Raw genomic sequence first — 22,315 nt, 5'->3', positions numbered from 1 at the left:
AATTTGAAAGCACTTGACACGTAAAAGGTTCTGAATGCCTGTTTGTGATAATCTAAAATGACAGTATATCTAGGAAAGAGGAAAGATACACTCTTAGATGAGAAGTAGATAGGGAAGAGCCACAAAGGACACTGAGAAGTAGCTGATTATATTAGATGAAGCACGTACTTATTTGACTTTCTGGAGACCAAGACAGAAAAAGAAAAACTGCCTTGAAGTCATCTAAAATATAAATAAAATATAATATTATAAATTAAACTTGGACTTTGCTACCTGGAGCTTTCTAGTAGACTTGGTAGAAGTAGATTTATGAGGGTGGTGGAGACAGATGACACTGAAATGAAGTAAGCAGTAATTAAGAGAGTGTGATTTTGTCATTGGTAGGAATGATCAAATTGACAAATAACAGTGACACAAGATGACTCATTCTAAATATAATCCTAAGCATGAAGATTTTATGATGGAGATGGGCTAATGTAGATCTGCAGGAAAGGAAAGATTATTTAAATGTGATTGGGATTAGTGGCTACCCATATGGGAAAAAGTCAGATTGATTTCTCTTTCACACCATATCAGTAAATTCTGAACTCTGGACTTATGTATTGAAAACAATGATATTTTTAAAAGAAATAGAAAAAATGCTAAAATTCATATGGAACAACAAAGGATTCCAAGAAACCAGAAAGAATCTTGAGAAAATGAACAAAACTGGGAGTCACACTTTGTGTTTTCAGAATATATCACAAGGCTATAATAGAGTACTGACATAAAGACAGACATATAGACCAATGGAACAAAATAGAATGCCCATGACTAAGCCCACTAATCTTTGACAAAAGCATCAAGACTACACCATGGGGAAAGGATAGATTGTCTCTGTAGTACAGTTTGAAAAATGGGATACCCACATTCAAACAAATGAAATTGGACTGTTGCCTTACACCATACACAAAAATCAACTCAAAACGGGTTTAAGATTTAAGTGCAATACCTGAAATTATAAAACCGCTAGAAGAAAACAGAGAAAAATCTTCTTAACATTCATGGTGACAATTCTTTCTTGGATATGACACCCCAAGCACAAGCAACAAAATTCAGAATTGAAAAGTGGCAAGTCACCATCAAACTGAAAAGTCGTGGAGTGAAAAAGAACTTATGAAATGGGAGAAAATTTTTGCAAACCACAGCTAATTGATAATGGGCTAATATTCTAATTATATAAGGAACACTTCCAACTCAATAGCAAAAGTCACAAATAACTGAATGTAAAAATAAACAAAGGATTGGTATAGACATTGCTTCAAATGAGACATACAAAACTCCAACAGGTGTATCAGTATGAAAAGATGCTCAATCACTGGGGGAATTCAAATCAAAACTACAGTTAAATAGTACTTCTCATTTGTTAGGATCCTTCCCCCCAATAAAAGATAAAGTATTGACACAGGTTTAGGGAAATTGGCATCCTGTGTGGGAATGTAAAATGATGTGGTTGCTATGGAAAACAGTATGGAGCTCCTCAAAATAACTAAAAATGGAACTACTCTCTGATCCAGCAATACTTCTGGGTATTTATCAAAAAAAAGTAAATTAGGATCTCAAAGAGATATTTGTTCTTCCATGGTCATTGAAATGTTCACAATAGTCATCAAGTGGGAACAACTTAATTACTCATCATTTTATATTCATCATTTTAAAGTGAAACTACTCAGCAAAATTGTTTGCTTTTGTCTAGCCAAAGAGGGATAAATCAGAGGTGGAGTTTTGAAGATAATGTGATGGACGAAGAATCATCCAAAGTGTTTACAGAGATGAACAGTACAAATCTATTTCTTAATCTTCAAAAAGTGAAAACAGGGGGCTGGGGATTTAGCTCAGTGGTTTCACCGCCTGCTGTGCAATCTCAAGGACCGCAGTTCGATCCCCGGTGCCAAAAAAAAAAAAAAAAAAAAGAAAGAAAAAGTGAAAACAGGAAGGTCTAAATGGATAGTGAGAAAGTTTTGCAGTGGTCAGTGGCTTGGAGATCTTAATAAAGTTAATGAATTTCTGCTAATAAAATGTATACCTGGATTTCACTTGTTGGGTGTTAGAAGTACTTAATTCCACCATGACTGCAGTATTTTCATTTAGTGTTCTGTCAAATGAAAGTCTGCACCTTGTATCACGGCAACATATGACTTTCTGATTCAGTCAATCAGAAACAGAAAAAAATTGTAAGAAGGTTAAGCTAAGGGCAGAAAGAGTTGCACTTATGGCAGTAAGATAAGATCCAGAGTCAATCTAAGGATAAGGGACATCAAAGGATTAGGAAAGATGGGGTGGAGGACAGGTGGACATGCTGATATAATTGATGAAAGTAGGGTAGGCTCCATGCAAGGATCCAGGATCCCAACCCCAGGACCTTCCAGGAAATGTTTCCAAAGGGCCAGTGGGAATTATGAGGGCTGCACTGGACAGTGCTTTGATTTGGACCAAGGTTCTGTAGTCACATCTGCTCCACCCACTCCAAGTTGACCTGGGATAAATTTCTATTGATTTTCTATGTGTCCAGAAGCAATGTTGTATTATAGAAAAAGAAAGAGGATTTGAAAGTTATCTAGACCATGAATTTGTTATTTACCTTTGTAAAATAGAGATAATAGTACCTACACTGTTCAGTTTTTATAATGATTAAATTATTGATCTTATTTTTAAATTTCTTTTAATGTCTGAACTAATTTAATCTAAGACAAAAACATTGAAATTCATGCTGATCAGTTTTTGAACCTTGAAAGGGGAAATTTGGAATTTGAAATATTAGGTATTGCTATGTTAGTAATAGATATGAGACTACTGGTTATCCTAGGAAAGATATCTTTGAAATCACTCAGGTTTTTAGATTTTCTCAAAGTTACTCATATCTTATTGATACAATAGCATAGTTATTTATTTATTCAAATATTTGACTCAGTTAATAAACTAGAAGCTTCTGAAGGTAGTGGCTATGTGTATAAATATATATATATAACAAATATTCGTATACATATACTTATATGTATCATACTTCTGGCATTCACAGGTTACCAATGACTGAATGAATAAATTAATCAGTAAGTAAATGAATTAATGAATCCATGAGCAAATGAAATGAAAATAATTATAGAATTGTTTTAGAATGCTTTGAAAACCTCTGTGAACTTAATTGGGAAAAAATTATTTCTTTTATTTTCGGCACTTCTTCCTCATGCGTTAGCTTTTTGTCACTGTGACAAAGTATCTGAGATTGACACCTTATAAGGAGAAAAGATTTATTTTGGCTCATGGTTTCAGAGGTTTCAGTCCATGGCTGCTTGAACCTATTGCTGTGGGCCTGTGGTAAGGTGGAACATCACGGCAGAAGCACATGGAGGTTGGAAGCAAGGAGAGGGAGAGAGCATAAGAGTCTGTGGTCCACTTTCCCCTTGAAGAGTAAACTCCTAGAGATCTAACTTTTCTCTGGGTCATCTCCCAGAGCACCACAGGCTGGCCACCAAGCCTTCGACCCAGGACCTCTGGGTGAAATTTAAGATCCAAAGTATAACACTCATGTTGTCAGAGAGTATGAAATTTGCACACCTCCTCTAAAGTATTAATGTAAAATAGCAATTGTAGGAAGATTTTGTTGAGGCATAAAAATTTACCAGTGGACAAACAATATCTGTCTAAATCAAATGTTTTATATAGTTTCAAAGAGTTCTGGACAATTCAGAAGATGAAACTGGAATATATTAGAGAGGGCTCTGTTACAAATTATAGGGTTGTAAGTTGATTTCTTGGAGAAGTTTTTGGGGGGAGTCCTTTTCTGGAGACGTGTGAGAGGTGAGTACCTCGGGTGAGAGGTTTGGTATTTGGTGTACTCTATAACACAAGGACAAAATGCAGCTGCCTCTAGTTAGGTTTAATGAATCTTTCTGCCATGCTTGCACATGTAAACCCAGGCGATATTGATCATTCTCCTGGTAGGGGGCCTTTTCAAGGATACATGGCTTTATGCTCAGTAAGAGCTCATAAATGTGTTGATAGCCTCATATGCAATATCTTACTACTTGTTGATGTTCCAGGGGCTCTGGTTGCTTGGAGAGCTACTAATAGCTCTCTCAAAAGGTCCTAAATGAAAATTTTTTGGCTTTTTCCTTTTTGTTTTTCCTATTTGTATATAATTGTAGATTCACATGCAGTTGTAAGATATAATGGTGTATATACAAGATTCTATATACCATTCACTTAGTTTCCTACAATGATGCATTTTCTATAATTAAATTGACATCAGGAAATTGATATTGATACAAATCATTAACTTTATTTAGATTCATCAGTTTTACATATCTCTCCTTCATCTGTTCTCTTTTTAATTTCATCACTTAAAGAATGCTGTATAAATAGAATCATGTAAACTTTAGAGACTGGCTATTTTCATTATAGCAGCCATTCTTTCTGGTGTTAGGTGGAATCTCAGCGTTGTTTTCATTTCCATCTCTCAAATGACAAGTGATGTTGAACATTTTTTCATGCATTTATTTGCTATTTCTACTTCCTTGTCTGAGAAATGTCTGTTCATTTCAGATACCCGTTTTCAGATTGGGTCTTTAAATATGGGAGGTCTGATCTTTTTAAGTTCTTTATAGATTCGAGATAGTAGACCTTTGTCTGAGGAAAAGCAGGTGAAGATTTTTTCCCACATTGTGGGTTGTCTCTTCACACTACTGGTGGTTTCTCTTGCTGTGCAGAAGCTTTTTAATAAGAAGAGATCCCACTTATTGATTGTTTGTGCTAGTTCACAGGCAACTGAGGTTTTGTTCATAAAATCTTTTCCTACACCGATGTCTTCAAGGTTCTACCTAACCTCTGTTCCAACTGGTTCAGAGTTTCTATTTTAATATTTAGATCTTTAATCCATTTCGATTTTAGTTTAGTGCATGGTAGAGATACAGGTCTAGTTTTAATCTTTGGCAAGTTGAAGCCCAATTTTTCCAGCACCATTTATTAAAGAGGCTATCTTTCCTCCAGTGAGGGTGTTTGGCTCCTTTATCGAAGATGAGATGGATTAGTGTGTCTGGTGTTGTTTCTGCATCTTCTAATCGGTTCCACTGGTCCTCAAGTCTGTTTCTTTGCCAGTCCATGCTGTTTTTATCACAGTAGCTTTGTAGTAGAGTTGCAGGTTGGGGATTGTGATACCCCCTGCCATGTCTCTGTTACCTAGAATTGCTTTTGCTATTCTGGGTCTCTTCTTGTTCCAAATGAATTTTTGGATTGTTTTCTCAAGGATCATGAAGTATGCTGCTGGGATCTCAATTGGAATTGCATTAAATCTATATAGCAGTTTTGGAAGTATGGCCTTTTTCACTCTATTAATCCTTCCCACCCAGGAGCAGGGGATGTCTGTCCATTTTCTAATATCATCTTCAATCTCTCTTTTCAGAGTGCTATAGTTTTCAGAGAAGAGGTCTTTGATTTCTTTTGTTAGGTTGATTCCTAGGTATTTCAGTTTTTTGGATGCTATTGTGAAAGGAATTGTTTGCCCTAGTTCTCTCTCAGTGAGTCTGTCATTGAGACTGGCTGTTTTCATTATGCTCAATTCCCTTTAACTTCATCCAAATTGCTGCCTAAGTCAAGAGTCTGTTCCTTCATGTTCCCCAGTGCTATTCTGTGGTATAGATGTACCACAGTTTATTCCACCATTCACTCACTGAAAGGATTTTTTGTTGTTTCCAGTTAGGGGCTATTACAAATGGAGCTGCTATAAACCTTCATGTACAGTTTTTTTTTTAACACAAATTTTTATTTTTTTGAGATAAGTGCCCAAGAGTGTAATTGCTGAGTCATATAATAAGCACACATTTATTTTTGTAAGAAGCTGTCATATTTTCTTTCAGGGTGACTGTACCATTTTCTGTGCCCTTTGGCAAGATATGAGAGACTCAGTTTATTTACATCCTAGCCACCATTTGATTTGATGTTATTTCTATTTTTATTTTAGGTGAGCAATGACATCATATTATATGTTTAATCTATATTTCCCTGATGGCTTCTTATGTTTAATATATTTTCATATGCTTTCCCCTGATTTGTATGGCTTTTTTCAGTGAAACATGTTTGTGTCAATGGTTTGAGAGCTCATTTATAGTTCATATACTAGTTCCTGGTTGGATGTATGTTTTATAAGTATTTTTTCTCAGTCTGTAGTTTGTCCTTTCAATCTATACACAGCAACTTTTCCAGAGCAAAAACTTTTCATTTTAAAGAAGTATGATTTTTCAAGTTTTCTGTTTATGAATTGTACTTCTGGCATCCAGTTTAGTAACTCTGGACCCTGATAGAGTTTAGGTTCTGAATATTTTCTCCTATATCTTTTCCCAAAAGTTTTTAGCTTTACACATATACTTTATTTAATGATGCATTTTGAGGTTTTTTTTTTTTTTATACCGGGGATCAAACTCAGTACTTTGTCCTTGCAAGGCAGGCGCAGTGCCACTGAGCTAAAAATCCCTGGCCCATTGAATTAATTTTTATAAGATGTGAGATTTAAGTTGAGGTTCATCATTTTTTTTTAGTGCAATCTAGTATCTCCCTTAGTGTTTGTTGAAGGATTAGAACTCCTTCAATTCTAATTGCTTTTTCACTTTTGTAAAAAATGGATCGGGAACATTTATGTTGGTCTATTTCTATTTTCAGTTCTTTCCCATCAATAGGCATCTCTCTCTCTCTGGCGCCACAGCACTGTTTGAATTGGCTATATGCTATCCCACAACATTGCATACAGTGATTCCTCTTAGCTGGTTCTTTTTCAATCTTCTTAGCTATTATAAGTCTTGTGATTTAATATACGGATTTTAGAATAACCTTGTCATCTCTAAAAAAAGCCTTTCTGAGATTTTGATAAGAATTTTAGATCAATTGATCAATTTTGCATGTCAATTTAAGGAGAATTCACATATTTATTATTTTGGGTCTTCCAATTCATTAACACAAGATATCTCTTCACTAATTTAGGTGTTACTTGATTTTTTCATTAGCAGTTTGTTATTTTCATGATATAGATCCTGTTTGTATTTGGTTAGATTTATTCCTAAGTATTTAATTTTCTTTAGATCCACTGTAAATGCTATTGAAACATAATTTTTGTTTCCATATGTTCATCATGATGTTTTGGCTTTTTGGATGTTTCTTTGTCATTATTAGACTGTCCTCTATTATTATTTCATACAGTCAGCATGTCACCTCCAGCAACATTTCTGTCTGTCTGCTGTCTTTAATCTGCCATGGGCAGAAAACAGATCCTGTTTGCCGAAGGCGGGACTCCAGTGGAATTCCCTAGGGCTTTAAGTGATGTGTTAAGCCTTCTGCTACATCTAAATCCTGGATCATTAATGACAGTCTTTTCTCCTACTCATGGATATTTTTACTTCCTTTGGTATTAATGCCTATTTTCTGAATTATGAAAATTGTGATGAATTTGATTTCTGAGTGAATGGTATTACTGATACGTCTAGTTTTTGAGTTACAAAGACATGAGTGACAACACAGAAGCTAAAATTCAAGTTGGGAAATTTTACCTCCAAAGCCTCAGTTAGTAATAATAACATAATAGGCTATTTCAAAGAGAGGATTATTTGACATCTAGGATGTTATAGAGTACTAATAAGTTTTAAAGATATTTCTTAAACTTGAAAAGCTACATTTTCCCTTAAAACTGCTCATTTACAAGATATAAAATCAGCACACAAAACTCAGTAGCATTTTTGTACACCAATAGTGAACCCATTAAGAAAGAAATCAGGAAAACAATTCCATTTACAATAGCTTAAAAAAAAAAACACCTAGGAGTCAACCCAATCAAGAACATAAAAGACTTGTGTACACAGAAAATGACAGAACTTTGAATAAAAAAAATTGAAGACAGCATCAGAAAATGGAAACATATTCCTTGTTCTTGGATTAGCAGAACTAATATTGTGAAAAATAGCAATATTACCAAAAACAATCTATGGATTTAATGCAATAGCTATTAAAATATCAATAACATTCCTCATAAAACTAGAAAAATCAATCTTAACATTCATATGAATCAGAAAAGGCCAGAATAGCAAAAGCAATCTTGAGCCAAAAAAGCAAAGAGGGAGACATCACAGTATCTAATTTGAATTAATACTACAAAGCTATAGTAACAAAACAACATGATATTGGCACAAAAACAGAATGTAGAACAATAGAATAGAACAAAAGACATGGAAAAAATTCTATGACCTACAGCCATATGATTTTTGGAAAAGGGGCAAAAATCTTTCATTGGAAAAATACAAGCTTTTTAGCAAATAATGGTGGGAAAACTGGATATCTGCCTGGCAAAGATTGATGCTATATCCCTATCTCTCTCTCAGTACTAAAATAAAATCAAAATGGATCAACGACCTAGATATAAAAACAAAAACTTTAAAATCCTAGAAGATGATATAGAGGAAACAGTTGAACCATGGAAATAGGCAAAGACCTCCTAATTAGAACTCCAGTAACACAGAATATAACATCAATAATCAATAAATGAGAGTACATCAAATTAAGAAAAAAATCTCTCCACAGCAAAGAAAAGGACAGAGTGAAGAGACAACCTACAGAATGGGTGAAAATTTTTGCTAGACACTTCTGATACAAGTCTAATATCTAGAATATTTAAAAGGGCTCAAAAATTAACTTCTCTCTGAACAAATGACTCAATCAAAAAATGGGCAAATAAACTGAGAAAACATATCTCAAAAAAGAAGTGCAGATGACCAATAGGTAGATGAAAAAAAGTGTTCAACATCTTTAGCCATTAGGGAAATGCAAATCAGAACAACTTTAAGATTTTATCTTATCCCAATCAAAATAGCTATAATCAAGAACACAAAAAGCAATGAATATTGGTGAGGATGTGGGGAAAAGTAATCCTTATCTATTGTTGGTGGTAATAACACTACTACTATGGAAATCAGTATGGAAATTCCTCAAAAAAGTAAAAAATAGAAATTCCACATGACCTAGCTATACCTCTCTTGGGACACAGTGATGACTTGCATATTCCTGTTTATAGTGTCCCAGTTAGCAATAGCTGTATTCTGGAAACAACTTAGATGCCCATCAACAAATTAATGGCTAAAGAAAATATGGTATTTATACACACAATAAAATAGTATTTAGCCTTAAAAAAAGAATGATATAGTGTAATTTGCAGGGAAATGGATGGAACTCAGGACTATCATGATAAGCAAAATATGCTAGACTCAAAAAGTTAAATATCAAATATTTTCTTTTATATTAGACATCTAAAATATAAATAGATAAGTCAAGAAATAAATGAGAAATGATAGGAAATGAGAAGGTAGTCTCCTGGAGATGGGGAAGGGGATGAGAAGGAATGGGGAGCAAAGGGTGATGGGATGAAAAGATTGAAAATAATCAAGACATATATATGTCCATATACATGTATGAATTCCCCAAAGCAAGCATCACTCTTCTGTATTACAAATATGCACTAAAAAAGGAACCAATTTACAAATACAGTGTTGTATAAGATGCAATTTTCTTAAAGCCAAATCTCAATGACAATATGATCACATCTTGAACATCCATTTTACCAGTGCTTTATAAATTTTTGAACAGGCTTTCATGATGTGAAAAGAAATCAGTGTGAAGTTTATTAATGTACTGTGTTATTATGAGATGAAAATGCTATAAACATTTTCTTAATGCAAGATAAAAATGAAACATTTTGTATTAAGGAAAAGATTACTCTCCTGACAACTTTTAAGTATATTACCAAATTGTACATTGAGTTTGCAGGACTTACTCATCTTACAACTTTACAACTGCAAGCTTGTACCTTTTGAGCAACATTTTCCCATTTTCTGCACCCCAAAGTGTCTGCTGTCACTCTCCTACTCTCTGTTTGTATGAGTTTGAGTTTCTTAACATTTCACATATAAATGATGAAGCATTCGTCTTTCTTTGTCTAATTGATTTCACTTGGTACAGTTTCCTCAAGTCTTACCCCAAGTTGTCACAAAGGCAGAATGTCCTGCCTTTTAAAAAGGGTGAATGATATTGTACAATTTGTGTGAGTGGAATGTGTGTCTCTATGAAGTCAGAAAAATAATATATGGGTAAAATAAGCTCAGTAAAGTATAAATATTTTTTAAAACATCCAAATTCTTGATTAGGAGAACACAAGGAAATACAATAAAGAATGTTAATGCCTGACTAGATCAGTAAGAGGAAAGCTTTGGATTCAAAGTCAGCTTGTTTGAAAATATATGGTCAGATCAGAAAAAAAAGAATGCACAAGAGTAAAGAAGACACATAGAATTAATGGGACAGCATCTAATGAATTGTCATACACATTTATGAGAGTTTCAGGAAGAGAAAAGAGAGAGAGAGAAGGGGAGAAAGCTTTTGAAAAGAAGTAATGTCTAAAAGCTCCACAAATTTTGGGAGATGTATGGACATAAATGAATATACATTAAGCTCAAATGTGTCCAGTTAGGCTCAACACAAAGAAGATCTCATCAAGACACATTAGCATCAAACTGAAAAATGAAAGAGGATATTATGCTAAGTGAAACAAGCTAGACTCAGAAAGAAAAGTACTCCATGACCTCACTTATATGTGAAATCTAAAAAATATACTGCTCTATAAAGTTAAAAAGTAAATTGGTGGAAGAGGAAATAGGAAGATGAAGATCAAAGGATGCAAAGCAGCAGACATGGAGGCTGAACAAGGCTAGACATGTAATGTAAATGAAGACTATAGTTCATAATACGTCATGTTTAGAATTTTTGAGAAAAGGGTAGATGGATTTTAGACCTCTTGACACACATGTACAGATAAAAGGGTAACCATGTGGGATGATGAGTATTTTACTGAACTATAGTAGTCATTTCACTAGGTGTATGCATATGAAACATCACATTGTACACCTTATATATACACAATGACAAAAGGCAAGAGAACATGGGAAGCCACAAGAGGAAAAATAATTCTTTATGCAAAAGGAAACCCTTGTGAAGCTAAGGAGATTCTTGGCAGAAATTTTGCAGTTCAGGAGACAGTGGGATAGTTTTCTCCAAGGTGCTGAAAGAAAAACTGACCACACATATTTACCCCTCAAAAGCTGCTTTTCAGAAGTGAAGGAAATACTTTCCCACGTTTTTTTCAAATATCATTGACCATATAGGTAATCTCTTCTCTGAACTATTCAAGTTGGATGCCTTTAGAAAAAACTAAGGTGTTTACCTGTTTGTTATAGATTTTTAAGAATTATTTTGTACATTTGATATAATTCCTTTGATATATGTATTGCAAGTATCTTCTTTGAATCTGAGGTTAACCTTTTTCATTTTATTAATTTTTCAAGTTATGTTTGCTATACATATTATATGTTTATTAGAATTATTATAGTCTATATGTCGCTTCTATTTTATTTATGCTTGAAATACTACTGTTATGGAAAATTCTAGGAAGCATATATGTACCCATAGGTACTCAAATTAACTATACTATTTGTGTCTATTTTACTGGTCCCTGAGAGCTAAATTCTTTTTTTTAAAATTTATATATTAATTGGTACATTTTAGGTATACAATACATTTACATTTATCATTGGGTGTTTGTACCTGAACATGATGTATCTTAGTTCTTATTTTTTTCCCCATTACCTATGTGCCCTTCACCCCCACCACCCTTCCCTTTTTACATAGACTTTGTTTCCATTTTTTTTCTTTCTCATAATTTTTCCTCTCCTTTTTTCCCTTTCCCCTTCCCCTCCTACCACCCCTCCACTTTGGACCTTTTCCTATTTCAAATTATCAATTATTCATTTTAATCATTTTCATCCTTATTTACATTTTCAGTTTCTCACACTAGAGATACTATTCGGTATTTATACATGTGTGTCCTATTTATTTCACTTAAGAGTATGGCCTCAATATGCATCCATTTAGCTATAAATGACTCTAGTTTCTCGTTCTTTATGGCTGAGTAGTACTCCATTGTGTAAAAAAACCACATCTTCTTTATCCAGTTTCCAGTTGATGGGCACTTGGGCTGTTTCCAAACTTTAGCTATTACAAACTGTACCACTATAAACATAGGTGCACATATATCACTGTGGTATGATTCTTTTAATTCTTTGGGGAAGATACCCAGTAGGGGAATAGCTGGGTCAAATGGGACCTCTAGTCCTAGTTCTTTGAGGTATCTCCATACTGACTTCCACAGTGGTTTCACCAATCTACATTCCCACCAACAATAGAGAAGGGTTCCTTTCTCCTCACACCCCCACCAGCATTTGTTATTGGTTGATTTCTTGATAGCAGCCATTCTTTCTGGGGTGAGGTGTAATCTCAGTGTTGTTTTCATCTGCATCTCTTGAATGAGGAGTTGATGTTGAACATTTTTTCAAATATTTATTTGCTGTTTTTACTTCCTTGTTTGAGAAATGTCTGTTCATTTCAGATGCCCATTTTTGAATTGGGTCTTTGAATTTGGGGGATCTGATTTTTTTGAATTCTTTATATATTCTAGATAGTAGACCTTTGTCTCAGCTACAGCTGCTAAAAATTTCTTCCCATATTGTAGGTTGACTCTTAGCTCTGTTGGTAGTTTCTCTTGAAGTGCAGAAGCTTTTTAATAAGATGAAGTCCCAGTTGTTGATTCTTTGTGCTAGTTCCTGTGCTGATGAAGTTATATTCATAAAGTCTTTTCCTATGCCAATGTCATTGAGAGTTCTACCTAACTTATCTTCCAGCAAGTTTACTGTTTCTGTCTTGATATTTAGCTCTTTAATCCACTTCAATCTTAGTTTAGTGCATGGTGATAGGTATGGGTCTAGTTTTAATCTCTGGCAGGTTGAAATCCAGTTTTTCCAACACCCTTTATTGAACAGGCTATCTTTCCTCCAATGAGGGCAGTTAGCTCCTTTGTCAAAGATGAGGTGGCTGAGTATGTCTGGAGTTGTTTCTGCATCTTCTAATCTATTCCACTGATCCTCAGGTCTGTTTCTTTGCCAGTACCATGCTGTTTTTATCACAGTAGCTTTGTAGTATAGTTTCAAGTTGGGGATTGTGAAACCCCCAGCCATGTCTCTGTTGCCCAGAACTGCTTTTGCTATTCTAGGTTTCTTCTGCTTCCAAATGAATTTTTGGATTGTTTTCTCTAGTTCTGTGAAATATATTGTTGGAATTTCAATCAGCAATGCATTAAATCTATATAGTAGTTTTGGAAGTATGGCCATTTTCACTATATTGATTCTTCCTAACCAGGAACAAGGGATATCTTTCCATTTTCTTTTTTTTTTTTTTTTTGTATTAAATTCTTTTATTGGTACATTGTAGGTATACAACACAATTACATTTCTCATTGGGAATTGTACCTTTACATGATGCGTCTTGGTTCTTATTTTTTCCCCATTCCTAGCCCTCCCTTCACGCCCTCCACCCTTCCCTATTTGCAAAGACTTTATTTCCATTTTTTCCATTTCTCAGCATTTTTCTTTTTCCCTTCTTTCCTTTCCCCTGCCCCTCCCACTACCCCTACCCTTTTGGACCTTTTCTTCCCATTTTGCATTATCAATTATTCATTCTAATCATTGGTACATTTTAGGTATCCAATATAATGACATTCATCATTGGAAATTTGCACCTTTACATAGTCTCTCTTGGTTCTTATTTTTCACCCTTGCCCAGCCCTCCCTGCAACCATTCCAGTCCTCCCTATTTACAAAGATTTTGTTCCTATTTTTCCATTTTCTCATATTAATCCCATTCCCTTCTATCCTTTCCCCTAGCCCTCCCACTTCCTTCCCCTTTGCCCCTTTTCTTCCTATTTCACATTACCTATTATACATTTAGTCATTATTTACACTTTCAGTTTCTCACACCAGAGAAACTATTTGGTATTTACACATTGTGTATCCTACTTATTTCATTTAAGAGTATTGTCTCATTGTGCATCCATTTAGCTATAAATGTCTCTAATTTCTCATTTTTTATGGCTGAGTAGTACTCCACTTTATAAAAAAACCCACATTTTCTTTATCCAGTCTCCAGTTGATGGGCATTTGGGCTGTTTCCAAGTTTTAGCTATCACAAACTGTGCTGCTATGAACATGGGTGCACATATATCACTGTGGTATGATTCTTTTAATTCTTTGGGGAAGATCCTCAGCAGTGGAATAGCAGGGTCAAATGGGACTTCCAGTCCTAATTCTTTGAGGTATCTCCATACTGATTTCCACAGTGGTTGCTTATATCCTCTTCCATCTCCTTTTTCAGAGTGCTTTAGTTTTCAGTGTAGGTGTCTTTTGCTTCCTCAGGTTGATTCCTCAATATTTCATTTTTTTAGATGCTATTGTAAAAGGAATTATTTCCCAAATTTCTCTCTCAATGGGTCTGCTATTTGCATATAAGAAGGCTATTGTCTTTTAAGTGTTGACCTTATATCCAGCTACTCTACTGAATCTGTCAATTCGGTCTAGAAGGCTTTTGACTGAATTTTTTGGGTCTTCTATGTAAAGTATCATAACATCAGCAAATACTGACAGTTTCACCTCTTCCTTTCCTATCTTTATTCCTTTTATTTCTTTCTCTTTTCTAATTGCTATGGCTAATGTTTCCAGAACCACATTGAACAGGAGTGGTGATAGTGGGCGTCCTTGTCTTGTTCCTAATTTTAGCATGAAAGTTATCAGTTTTTGACCATTTACTATGATGTTGGCTCTTGGTTTTTCATAGATAGCCTTAATCAGGTTGAGATAAAGACCTTCTATTCCAATTTTCTGTAGTGTTTTTATCATGAATGGGTGCTGGATTTTGTCAGTGCCTTTTCTGCATCTATTGAGATAATCATATGGTTTTTGTCCTTGACTCTGTTAATATAGTGTATTACATTTATTGATTTACATATGTTGAACCATCCTTGCAACCCTGGAATAAATCCGACTTGGTCAGGGTGTATTATCTTCTTAATGACCCTCTGTATTCTGTTTGCCAGTGTCTTGTTGAGAATTTTTGCATCTATGTTCATTAGGGAGATTGGTCTGTAATTCTCTTTTTTGGTTGGGTCTTTCCCTGGTTTTGGAATCAAAGTAACACTTGCTTCCAGGAAAGAATTTGGAAGCCTTACTTCCCTTTCAATTTCCTTGATGAGTTTAAAGAGTAATGGTGATAGTTCTAATTTAAACGTCTTGTAGAACTCAGCAGTGAAGCCATCAGGACCTGGGCTTTTCTTGTTGGTAAACTTTTTATTACATTTTCAATTTCACTCATTGTTATTGGGGTGTTCAGAATTTCTATATCTTCTTCATTTAACTTTGGCAATTTGTATGTATCTGGGAATCTGTACATTTCTTCTGTTTTCCATTTTATTAGAGTACAGGTTCTCAAAGTAGGTATTGATGATCCTCTGAATTTCTGCTGGATCTGTTGTGGCTTCCCCTTTTTCGTTCTTAAGTGCATGGATTTGAACCTTTTCTTTCCTTTTTTTGATAAGGTTGGCTAAAGGTTTATTGATTTTATTTATTCTTTCAAAAAACCAACTCTTCAATTCATTGATTTTTTTGTATCATTTTCTTAGTCTCCATTGCATTGATTTCTGCCCTGATCTTTATAATTTCCTTTCTTGTATGAGCTTTGGATTTGTTATGCTCTTCTTTTTCTAGGAGCTTGAGGTTCTGCATTAGGTTATTTAACTGAGTTCTCTCTGTTGTCCTAATATGGACATTCACTGCTATGGATTTCCCGCATGGAACTGCTTTCATTGTGTCCCACAGATTCCTGTATGTTGTACTGGCATTATCATTTACTTGTAGAAACTGTCTAATTTCTTCTTTAATTTCCTCTGTGACCCATTGGTTGTCCAGGAGAGTGTTATTCAATTTCCATGTGTTTGTAGGTGTTTTGTGGTTTCTTATGTTATTGATCTGCAATTTTATTGCACTATGGTCTGATAATATACAGGGGATAACTTTGATTCTTTTACATTTACTTAGACATGTTCTATGAGCTAGCATGTGATCTATTTTGGAGAATGACCCATGTGCAGCTGAAAAGAATGGGTATTCTGATTTTATGGGGTGGGAACACTCTATAAACATCTCTTAAGTCCATTTATTCAATGGCTTGGTTCAGTTCTAGAGTTTCATTGTTAATTTTTTTCCTAGATGATCTGTGTATTTGTGATAGAGGGGTGTTGAGGTCCCCCGCTACAATTGTATTAGTGCTTATTTGGTTTTTCATGTCCATTAATATTTGTTTTGTATAGTTGGGGGCATTCGTATTTGGTGCATAAATATTTAGGACTGTCATCTCTTCCTCTTGGATTGTTCCCTTCACAAGGATGTAGTGACCATTTTTGTCTACCGAGAGCTAAATTCTCACTACTAAGTGAGAGGAGTTTAAGAAAGCTCAAATACTTCTATCATATTTCAACTATAAGTAATAACATAACAGGCTTTACTCAATACAAACATATTGATCAAAGTTTTTGTTGGTAAATGTCAGCATGTTTGTGGAGAGAGGGGAAGAGACCACACACTTTGAAAACTCTTCTGATTTTACCATTACACACTGATTTTATACTTACCTGTATACATGCATACATATGCCACATCTGTAGTCTATGTGACTGTTAAGAGTTGTAAAAAATGTTTCAGTGTCATTTCAGTTGCTCACATTTAGTATTTTGTTTTATCTCATTGAGTTTTCTTCCACTTAATAATGTCCCATTCTTTTTAAGACAGCTTTCTAGCTTTTATCTTATATATACTTGATTTTTAAATTTGTCTACACACATATGCATATAAGAATGGGTTTATATTTCTTATGTATAAGACCTCAAATTTTAGAGGAGGAATTAGATATAATACAAATATATTCTATCCCCATATTCTCTGTTCCATTTACTATTCTGTGAGCTTTTTTTGACTACCTTTACATTTGGGGGTGTGTGTGTGTGTGTGTGTGTGTGTGTGTGTGTATACTAAATTATAGAAATAGTTCAGAAAGACAGCTGACATACATGTTTATGAATTTGTTTTCTTTTTTGGAAGAAGTTTATACATAAACTTTCATAACAACAATCATTCTAGAAGTAATTGTCCTTGATTTAGCCACAGTAATTTCAGTTACATTACTTGTCTTTACATAATACCTGTTTGTTTAAGAGATAACTATGTTTTTAAAGTAAATTTTTTCACCTTTATTGAGGTGTAGTTGACAAATAAAAGTTGTATATATTTAAGATGTACCATATGATCTTTGACATATGTGCATATTGCAAAATGACTTCCAGGATCAAACTAATTAACATTTCTGTCATTTCACACAGTTACCTTTTCTATGGTGAGAATATTTGAATATTATTTTTACTTAAAACTTTTAAACTTTAATATTGAAATATTATATAATATTGAAAATACAACAACTATTATATATGAACAGTTTGGGAATTTTTCACAAAATGAAGATACAGTTGTAGCAAGCACTCCACAACGTCACTCGTAGAACCCCAGAAATCTTTCTCCAATGTGTTCTTCAGACATCAACCAATCTGCCCTTCAGGAGTAACTTGTATCTTGACTTTCACCAGCATAAATTGGTTTTGCTAGCTTTTGAACTTTGTGTAAATGGAATTATGTAGAATATGCTCTTCTGTGTCATGTTTCTTCAGTCAACTTTATGTTACTGAGATCTATATATTTATGCTATGTGTAGTTTTCTTAGTCATTTTGCATCACTGGTACAAAATACCCAACACTCACTACTTGAAGGAGGAGGTTTATTTTGGCTCACAGTTTCAGTCTATGGTCAGCTGACTTCAATGTAGAAACAGGATAGCAAAGGAGCATGGTAGCCAGAAGCAGAGAGAAAAAAGAAGGAGCTAGAGAAAAAAACACACCCTTTCAGATCACACTCCAGGGACCCATCTCCGACCAGGTTCTAGCTCCTAACAGCACATTCAGCAATGAACTCATCAATGGATTGATCTACTGAGGAGTACAGTGTGGTAATGATGGAATCATCTTCCACACACATGAGAACTTTGTGGGTCATTTTAGATCTAAATCAAAACATTAATTATTACTTCTTTCATTGTCGTTATTGAATAGCAGTCTATGTGTGAACATGCCACAATGCATTTATCTATTTAAATGCTTATGGAACTTCTCATAATTTTTAGTGGGAGGCTACTGTGAACTGTGTTGCTACACTAGTCTGTGTGGTTTGACACATATATACAGATGCTTCTGTTGCACATATCCCTAGAAGTGGAATTGTTTGGTCTTAGTTACTTGTCTAATTTTAGAAGATATTTTCAAAATGTGAGGAAAAATACTCTTAGCCATATATAAAATAATCACAGACTTGACATAAAAGCAGAGAACAACTGAGATTTTGAATTTCGTCAGAGGCCTAATTTTGGAGGGTTAATGACCCAAAACATTTGCGATTTAATAAGTTAAAAAATAGTAATAACAATTACTATTTGTTTCTTTTTACTGCTTATTTTACTGCAAAACTAAGATCTTCCAAAACCTGATAGATTAGGTTTTCTATATTTTTAAAACAAAATCTTAGTTCTTATTTTATTACATGGATCTGGTTCCCAAGAATTAATCTCTGAAGTGAAACCAGTGAATTTTAGCCTATAAATTTTCACTGGTTATAACAGTCTTCAGTTGCTAAATATGACCTTGTACTTTTAAATAATAGAAGTTAATTTGCTTTGGTTTTATTTCATTACATGACATCATTCTAATTCCTCTGAGGTTTGATATACCTAGAGATTGACAGATTAACATCCAGACAGAATCTCCCTCGTCTTTTCCTGCATGACCTGATTATCCTGGGGTTTTCTTTCTTTTCTCTATAAACAAAAGTGGGCTTTCTTTTCTTCCCATAAAATGAATTAGAATGAAATTTCTGTGAAGAAATGTATTTCATTGTTTTGCGGTCTTAGAGTTCCTTATTCTGAGAAGGATTTGTAAAATGTTTTATGTGCAAATGTCACTTGCCCAGTAGAGTTTCTTGTAGCATGATTTGGCTTGTGTCTGCTTTACATATTGAGCATAAGATAAGTTTTCATTAAAACACTGAAGAATTATTTTACAGATGAAAGTAAAATTTGAAATTTCTGGCAGTCATTTATCTTGCTATCTTTGTCTATTTTAAAGTAGTAAGAATAATGAGTCACAATAGTGTTTGATTTCTATGCATTTCTAAAGTCTCTGATACAGATATGTGGAAATCCTGTTCATTGCAGCAAGAGGGGTGGACTGTGCTTTGACAGGTGGATCAGAGATGACTGGGAGAGAAAAGGACAACAGGGCCTGGCACTCAGAGGGTAGCATGTGGAAGGAGTTGCTAGAGGGCTTGGCAAATTCAGACAGGTGAGATGTGTGTGGCTGGAATGTAGTGTCCTGGGAAAGCAGTGAGGCTCAGGAGGTTCTTATTGAACAGATCTGCATGTGTTTGGTGAGAACTTTGGCTTTATTGTTGGGGAAGCAAGCTATCAGATGTTTTGAGAAAGCAGAGATAACATGATCATATTTATTATTACTAAGAGTTCTCTACTCACACTGTTGAGATTAGACTTTCAGAGACCAAGGAATATCTGTGATGCCACTAGATCTTGATTTTCATGGATATCACAAATAACATAAAATATTTTTATTTTCATAGCATGACACTTATTTTTTAGAGTTCCTTAATATAGTTCCATAACTCTTTCAAAGGCAAAATTTATAGCTTGCTTTTAATTAAGAATCTACTTTGTTAATATCTTCATGTTTAAAAAGGGAGGAATAATCAACTCTGGAGATAAACAGAAATCAACTTTAACCATAAAATTTTCTTCTGCTATCAGATAATTTTATTTGTTGATAACTATGAAAGACCCATTAGAGAGGCCAGCTAGTCAGAAGAAATTGGATATGACAGTCAAGGCAGAGTATTTTGAAACTGGGACCAACGGGCTATGAGGTTTATATTGCATGATAATTTTACTCTATCACTTAAATCTAATTTTTTTGGTACTGGGGATTGAACTCGGGACCTTGTGCTTGCGAGGCAGGTGGAGGAACCACTGTGCTAAATCCCCAGCCCACTTAAATCTAAATTTTGCCTTGCCTAAGAAAGTTACTAATGCCTTCATGTACAGGATAAATAACCATATGCTGGTAGTTTGGTGACAAGCACAGCATGTCAGACACATGCTCTGTCTAGGGATAGAAGGAGCTTGCCAGTGTGTGTGACTCTACTGGGTCTATTTTAACTTAGTTTCAATTTGTCACTTTGTGGCATCTGTATATATATCTGTACATATATCTGTACCATCAATCAAAATTTTTAAATGAACCAGTGTCACAAGTGGAGTGAAACAAAAAAGAAAAGATGCATTGAAATACAATAAAAATCTTATGATATACCACTAAATGGAGTATTGTAAATGTTGGAACAGTTCATGTGCAATCTGAATCATGAAAGAAAGAATTAAAAGAACAGAAAATGACGATTGCCAAAATGAATCTACAGTGATGAAAGTCCTATATGGCAAATAAATAGAATCAAAGCAATCTATTTTCTCATTAAGCCATTTAGTGTAATGTTTATCTATGTATGTATTTGTAAATTTTTTCCTCCCTAGCTCTAATTTTATTTTAAATTTGTAAAAACATTAATATTAACAAGTGCTTGGAATATCTTTAGATTCATGTGAACATATTTTTAAAATTTTATGCAGAAACTTATCAAACAGCTCAAATGCAGTCTTTAGGCAAGAATGGAAAGTGAACAAAATGCTTTTTGTATAAAACTAAAGCAACAGTAAAGTGTAGGAATACACATATTTAAATATTGCATTTCTTCAGTCCTGGCTATGTGTAGCTAAACTGGGCTAAACTCATGCTCATTCACTTAATTTTGTCAGTGAGCTTCTAATAGGACTATTATTATCCTCATTCACAGATGAAAGATTAAATAACATGCCTCAGGCTATAGAAGTAGGAAGTGATAGATACAAACACAGATTTGTTCCTTACAGATTGATCTCATGATTTTATGGTCTAAGTCATTATTAAAGAGTCACAGGCAGCATGTGGTCCAGTCCCCCCTTTTCCCACTGTATTGTAATTGTCCTAGTGTTTTTCTAATTCCTGTACTCATGGTTGGCTCCTCTAGGCAAAGGTGATTGTCTTATTTGTCTTTCTACTTCCAGGAATTTAACGCAACAGTAAGACCATAGTAGAAGCTCTGTAAGGGGCTGTTGAATGAATACTATTGTCTGAATTCATTAAAGGTTAATATATTAAAGAAAACATTACATTATTTTGAAAACTAAATGACACAGGGAAAAAGTTTCAATTGCTGTTGAAGCTCTGGTAAGGTATTATTTTCCTAATAGATGAGATTTTTCAGAAAGGTGAGCTGATTGCTGCTGCTTGTAGGAATTTGAGAAGTTTTGAAAAAAATCAGGAATCATTGTAATATAAACTAATATGTACAATATTAGGAAAGGTTAAGATAAGTGACTCTGAAAGTATAATTCAGTTGTAGTTATGATAGTGTCATCTTCTCCATAGCAAAACAACCAGTGTTTCATTGGTAGCCTCCGAAAAGGAGTAATCGGGGATATTTCAAACATTAGGTATTTTTTTAAAAAGATTAAATGAAATTAGCACAGTTTAAGAACTCTTTTATATTAAAGTATTTTGCAGTATAATGTATTGGGGAAAATCAACTTATTTTCAACTTTGAAAGATTAAAATCCTATGAAAGCAAAACATAAAAACAGTTCACAAACTGGGTCATGGAAAGATTCTAAGTGAATTTGCAAGTGTATCACCAAAGTGGGTAGTACTGAGTTCTGTAATCATATTTCTTCAAAGATATTCTGGTTCAATAATGACAATGTCTATTTTAATATGGGTATTTAAATGCCCTGTCAGAAAGCTGCAGCCAGCGAAAACTCTCTACACCTGCTTCCTAGCTTGGCTCTGCCATTCAGTCCTCTCCTAATGATACCTTGAGTTTAAATTCTGCTGCTCCCTTTCAGCAATCTTGAGGGGTCAAAGACTAGAAGGAACAAGGGCTTTGGTCCAAAATGGTATGTCCACCCTGCTGGCACTGATATTTCCAGTTACCTATTGCATAACCCTTCCAGAGAGCTGGGGAAAGCCTTTTTCCTTTTCCAAACACAAATTTTTTTGGAAAAGAAAACTATTTCAGACAAAACAAAATGCACTAAGAGCATAGTTTTCATCCATAATAT

General features: G+C 34.3%; 1 protein-coding gene across 1 annotated transcript in view; it reads left to right on the top strand.

Moving 5' to 3' along the window:
- The window catches only part of Kcnh5 (potassium voltage-gated channel subfamily H member 5), a 393,245-nt gene that overhangs the window by 275,678 nt on the left and 95,252 nt on the right, over window positions 1-22,315 (top strand). The window lies entirely within an intron of this gene.

Source organism: Heterocephalus glaber, unplaced genomic scaffold (genome assembly GCF_053883595.1).
Source record: "Heterocephalus glaber isolate CG9 unplaced genomic scaffold, H.glaber_assembly_v1.0 deba00001608, whole genome shotgun sequence".
Taxonomy (NCBI): Eukaryota; Metazoa; Chordata; class Mammalia; order Rodentia; family Bathyergidae; genus Heterocephalus; species Heterocephalus glaber.
Note: the sequence above shows the minus strand (reverse complement) of the source record. Positions and strands in the feature narration are given on the sequence as shown.